Raw genomic sequence first — 6,000 nt, 5'->3', positions numbered from 1 at the left:
GAAGGAAGAGGAGGGACAGAGTCGGGCCTGTGCCACACTGGGCCTTTCTCTGCAGATCTGCAGGCTGCAGCGGGGACCAGAGACACCCGTTGGAGCCCCTCTGAGCCATCGGGTTCTCTGGGGCCGGCAGCCTCCCTGCACAGACGGTGGGGAGCCAGTCGGCAGAAAGACTTAGGGAACCGAGCTCCAGCCGAGCTAAGGTAGGTGCTGGCTGGGGTAAGGTGTCCAGGGAGGAAGCCGGGAGAGGCAGATCCGGGCAGAGCAGGTGGAGGGGCCAGGAGGAAGGAGGAGGAAGGCAGGGAGCCCTGGAGGGGCCGAGACGCCCCTGGCTCTTCTGTACGTGAGGCCCAGCCTTGCTGAGAAGGGTTACCAGAGGCGGTGGCCCCTAGGATCACTCTGCCAAGTTAAGATCCTTTCACCCAGGACCCGGCGAGGGGACCCCTCCTTTCTTCTCTGGATCCTGTAAGTATCAATATTATAACTGGTTACACACGCCCGGGGCAGGAGAGCACACGCATCGTCCCACCGGACTCTCGTGTGCCACCAGAGGTGGGCTGGATACGTGTTTTAATGCCCGTTTTATAGCTCAGAGAGATGCGGCGTCTTGCCAAAGACAACAGGGCAGGTGAGCAAGGCACTGGCCCCCGAGTCGGCCTTCTGGTCCCGTCTACACCCCTTCTGGGACATCATGTGTCTGTCCCTCCTGGGGAGCCAGGTGGCGATCATGCTGGTCCGGTTGCTTCTGTCCACACGCACGATCGAGCGTCTTCTAGCTGTGCAGTCGGGGCCAGAGGCCGAGCAAGGCCAGGTCCCGGTGCTCAAGAAGTTGGCCAGCTGGTGGGGCCTTAAGACGCAGCACAAGTAAGTGACCAACAGAAAGCAAAGTGCGCAAGGTCCCGAGGCGAGCGGAGGCACGTACGCAGGTGACCTCGGGGCAGGGGCTCCAGGGGGCTTTACAGGAGGCCGCACCCGAGCCTTGAGCGGCAGGGAGGGTCTGTGTGCAGAGGTGAGGCAGCAGGCATCCCGGTTGAGAACAAAGTGTGCAAACCCATAGCAGGAGAGCAGGTGCAAAGCAGGGGGTTTTACGGGGAAACACAGCTGGTGAGTCCATTTGGCTGCTGAAGAGAAGAGTTCATAGAGGGTCAGTTTTTAAATGTTTATTTATTTATTTTGAGAGAGAGAGACACACACAGCATGAGCAGGGAAGGGGCAGAGAGAGAGGGAGACACAGAATGTGAAGCAGGCTCCAGGCTCTGAGCTGTCAGCCCAGAGCCCGACGCGGGGCTTGAACTCACGAACCGTGAGATCGTGACCTGAGCCGAAACCAAGAGTCGGATGCTCCACCGACCGAGCCCCCCCGGGCGCCCCGAGGATCATCTTATTTCGTCCTTGCAGTAATCCGACGAGGCAGGTGCTATGCCTAGCTCTCCTCTAAAGACAGGGAGACTGAGGCACAAAGGTTCTAAGCAGGCAGCCCACGTTGTGACAGCCAGAGAGAGGACTGGGATCCAGGCAGTCCGGCACCAAGTGCCACCAGCCCAGCCACACTGCCACATAGCCCCTCACCAGGACCTGCTTCTTGGCCGACATGGTGGACGTGAATCTGGCCCCCAGGGGTTTCCTGGTCTACACCCACGCCCCGTCAGACTCCTCCCCCCAGAACAATGCTCTCCTCCCCGCCTCCTCCAGACTGTCTCTCTCACATCCAGGTGTTTCCTCCCCGGCCAGTGGCAGACACAGCAAGGGAAACAGGCCTGCCCCATCCCCAGAGAACAGCAGAGAGCAGGGCCCCCACGTCCCCGGTGCCTCGGGAACCTGGACAGCCCAAGTGGGCCTTGTAGGATGAGGGTTAAGGGTCGAGGGGTCCCCTCAGAGCTCGGCATTCCTACTGTGAGCCCACGAATCACATGCTCTAAACCAAAGAGCCGGGCAAGTATGACTGTCTCCATGGAGAGAAAAGGTCAGAACACTGGAAATAGCATCTGCCCCCAAAACTCAGGGGTTTGTGAGTCAGCGCCGGCAGGAGGAGGGGGAAGTGGGTCAGTGGCAGAGGGAGGGGGTCCCTTGTCCCTGTGCCAGAGTTGGTGGGGGCTGATGACAGGTGGGGGGCAGAGCTGCGACCTTGGGAAACTCTGTGTCTTTGTTCTTGGCCTTTAAGCCTGAAGGGATGGCCGCAGGGAGGGCTGGGTGGAGGGTTCTGTGCAAACGGTCTGGACGAGGAGCCCGCAGGGCGGGGTTGGGGCTTCGGGGTGGGCAGATCAGCAGCCGGGATCTTCACTGCTGGGAACACTGACCCCCCAGCCGGGCCTGTTCCTGGAAGTCTCCCCCTCCTTGCCTGGCGCCAGTCTCGAGCAGTAACAGCGGCAGGAAACGGGGTCCCGCTGACTTATCCCTGTGGCCACCTCTGAGGTTCTGTGGTTGGTCCCCAGACGTGTTTTTACCCCATGGCAGTGACCAGCTGTGTGTCTGCACCTGGCCTGGGGACAGTTTATTGCTGAAGTTCTACGTTTAAGGACAAGTACGCTCTGAATCCCACGCCATTCGTTCATTCATTCATTCATCCATTCACCCATTCACCCATTCATTCCTTCTTTGCCTCTGATCTTGTCCCTATGTCACCGAGCCCCGTGAAGCATCCAAGATTTCACCCTCTGTTTAAGTCAGCCTGTCGCGCTGTCACCGGCAGGAAACGGGAGACTCTGGAGTCTGAGGCGAAGGCCTCGATTACTTGTGGCCCCCCAAGCACATGAGTGTCAGGTTGATGGGTCCCCCTCGTCCCCCAAGTCCCAGGGGGGGCAGCATGGAAGGGGGTGCTGTGCACCATCAGCCAAGGAGCCCTGACCTTAGGGAACCCCGGCTTTCACAGCGGGCAGCAGGCAAAGTGCCAGTTCTGCCCGGGAAGGGGACATTGCTGCTACCCTGCTGGACGGCAAGTAAATCTGCCCCGTGTCCCCAACAGGGAGACACTGCCGCGGTCCTCCCAGGCTGTGCACGATACATACCTTCTCGGATGACCCGGCACAAAAGCTCACAAGGCGTGTGCACAAAAACACGCCCGTGAAGGATTGCCTCCCAGCCCCCTCCTGCTGTCCCCTTCCCGTCACGCTGTGGCCACACTGTCCCTGCATCTCGGCACCTGGCCTGGCTTATCCCTTCACCTGGACCCTGTCTTGGGCAGATATGGCCCCACTCGCTCCCATCCATCCTCCCCCCTCCCCGCACCCAGGTTTCTTCTACCCAGAAGTCACCTCCTCAGTGAGACCTCTCTGGTCAACCTTGTAGAAACCAGTCCCCCCAGCTCTGGAACCGCACATCCCCCCCCCTTCCCGGCCTTATCAGCTAATATACAGCTTAGTTTTCGAGTTTCCTGGGTGTCCCCTTGCATACTCCCTACACGCCCATTAGATTGTAGCCTTTATGACAGCAGGTGTTTTTGTCTATCTTAAATTATTGCCAAATCCCCAGGACCTGGAACCGGGTCTAACGTACAGAAGGGGCTGAACGAATGAATGAGTGAGTGAATGAAGGCACCCGTTTATTGGGTCTCCCGCTGAAGGCCTGGCTTTCTTACCTTGTGTCTGTAGGACGGTATCTGGCACGCTGCTGGTCTCCATAATGACGGAGCAAAAGAAATAATGAATGAAATGAATGAACGCTGTGTGCAGGGCAGGGTGGGAGGGCCTGCAGGGATGGGGTGGGGAGGCTCCTCCCAGGTGGTCGGGATCCACCCCTCAGCCGCTTTCCATGCTGCCCACACCAGCTGCTGGGAATCTTCCTGACTGGTTTCAGGGCGCTGAGCCTGGGTCCCCCCTCCCACTGGTTTCAGGGCGCTGAGCCTGCATCCCCCTTCCCACTGGTTTCAGGGCACTGAGCCTGGGTCCCCCTTCCCACTGGTTTCAGGGCGCTGAGCCTGCATCCCCCTTCCCACTGGTTTCAGGGCGCTGAGCCTGGGCCCCCCTTCCCACTGGTTTCAGGGCGCTGAGCCTGCGTCCCCCTTCCCACTGGTTTCAGGGCGCTGAGCCTGCGTCCCCCTTCCCACTGGTTTCAGGGCGCTGAGCCTGCATCCGCCTTCCCACTGGTTTCAGGGCACTGAGCCTGGGCCCCCCTTCCCACTGGTTTCAGGGCGCTGAGCCTGCATCCCCCTTCCCACTGGTTTCAGGGCACTGAGCCTGGGCCCCCCTTCCCACTGGTTTCAGGGCGCTGAGCCTGCATCCCCCTTCCCACTGGTTTCAGGGCACTGAGCCTGGGCCCCCCTTCCCACTGGTTTCAGGGCGCTGAGCCTGCATCCCCCTTCCCACTGGTTTCAGGGCGCTGAGCCTGCGTCCCCCTTCCCACTGGTTTCAGGGCGCTGAGCCTGCATCCCCCTTCCCACTGGTTTCAGGGCACTGAGCCTGGGCCCCCCTTCCCACTGGTTTCAGGGCGCTGAGCCTGCATCCCCCTTCCCACTGGTTTCAGGGCGCTGAGCCTGGGCCCCCCTTCCCACTGGTTTCAGGGCGCTGAGCCTGCGTCCCCCTTCCCACTGGTTTCAGGGCGCTGAGCCTGCATCCCCCTTCCCACTGGTTTCAGGGCGCTGAGCCTGCATCCCCCTTCCCACTGGTTTCAGGGCGCTGAGCCTGGGCCCCCCTTCCCACTGGTTTCAGGGCGCTGAGCCTGCGTCCCCCTTCCCACTGGTTTCAGGGCGCTGAGCCTGCATCCCCCTTCCCACTGGTTTCAGGGCACTGAGCCTGGGCCCCCCTTCCCACTGGTTTCAGGGCGCTGAGCCTGGGCCCCCCTTCCCACTGGTTTCAGGGCGCTGAGCCTGCGTCCCCCTTCCCACTGGTTTCAGGGCGCTGAGCCTGCATCCCCCTTCCCACTGGTTTCAGGGCGCTGAGCCTGCATCCCCCTTCCCACTGGTTTCAGGGCGCTGAGCCTGGGTCTCTTTGACCAGCATCCCAAGCATCATCTTCATTTCCTGTACCCTTTGTCCAACCAGCCGGTCCCCACAGACTAGTTTCTGCTCCCTAGCCTGAGAGAGGTTGGGGACAGTGACCCTGTCCTACGAGTGCCTTGATGGTCTGTCATTCAAGGATATTTAGCAAGGGCTTCCTATTGGTAGAAGCAGCGTCAGGTAAAGGGGACCCAGCACTAAAGGAAACAGGATGTAATGTATGGTGCTTGGCACCGTGGATGTTTGTTGACTGACTCACAGGGGCACCGTGGGCAACCCCGGTGCCCAGCTCACATAATAACTCCTCTTGGAGCGTTAGGACTGGAGCCACAGCAAAGCTGGGGGATTGCTCACTGCCCGCCTCCAGGGGCCAGACAGGGGCATGAATGATGCCCCAGACAAGCTCACGGGCACGGCGGAGGAGGTGGGGGTAGGGCCCTGGCCCTCTGCACGGGGACAGCAGCCATTCGACACCCATGAGTAGCTGCCCTGAAGAACTGTGGGCTGGCTGTGGCCAGATCTCCAAGTTATTCCTTTTACGTAAAAGCTGGGCATCTCAAGGGGCGCCTGGGTGGCTCCGTCGGTTAAGCGTCCGACTTCGGCTCAGGTCACGATTGCACGGTTCGTGGGCTCGAGCCCCGCGTTGGGCTCTGTGCTGATGTCTCAGAGCCTGGAGCCTGCTTCGGATTCTGTGTCTCCCTGTCTCTCTGCCCCTCTCCCGCTTGGGCTCTGCCTCTATGGAAAGCTGAGAATCTCGATTTTTATGTGAAATACGGCCTTTTTTTTGAAAAAGTTGGCCACAGATGCAAATTTTCTAGAGCTACGGTTTCTTCTGGGGAGCAGGTGAGAGGAGCCGGTGGCCCAGAGGAGGAGTGAGGATGTTTGCTTTTCACTGGAGAGTGGTTTGTACCTTTTGGATTTACCATCGGCGTGGTTTTTAATTGAAAGGTGAATTGTATTGATATAGTAGGCAGGGCATGCCTCCAGGGCCCCAGTGCGAATCTGTGAAATGGGTTCGTTGTCAGGCGTGTTGTGAATACGGGTCCGTGAGGGCGTCAGTGTGCTGGTGGTGG

The 6,000-nt window shown here is 59.9% G+C and overlaps 1 protein-coding gene across 1 annotated transcript in view; it reads left to right on the top strand.

Moving 5' to 3' along the window:
- The window catches only part of PIK3R6 (phosphoinositide-3-kinase regulatory subunit 6), a 59,456-nt gene continuing 53,456 nt past the window's right edge, over positions 1-6,000 (top strand). Inside the window, exon 1 of the mRNA XM_086685990.1 lies at positions 1-200. The gene's annotated coding sequence lies outside the window, so the exon portion shown is untranslated. The remainder of the gene's footprint in view (positions 201-6,000) is intronic.

Source organism: Puma concolor, chromosome E1 (genome assembly GCF_028749965.1).
Source record: "Puma concolor isolate L17-30 chromosome E1, mPumCon1.1.hap2, whole genome shotgun sequence".
Taxonomy (NCBI): Eukaryota; Metazoa; Chordata; class Mammalia; order Carnivora; family Felidae; genus Puma; species Puma concolor.
The sequence above is the reverse complement of the archived record's forward strand: the minus strand, read 5'-3'. Positions and strand labels throughout refer to the sequence as shown.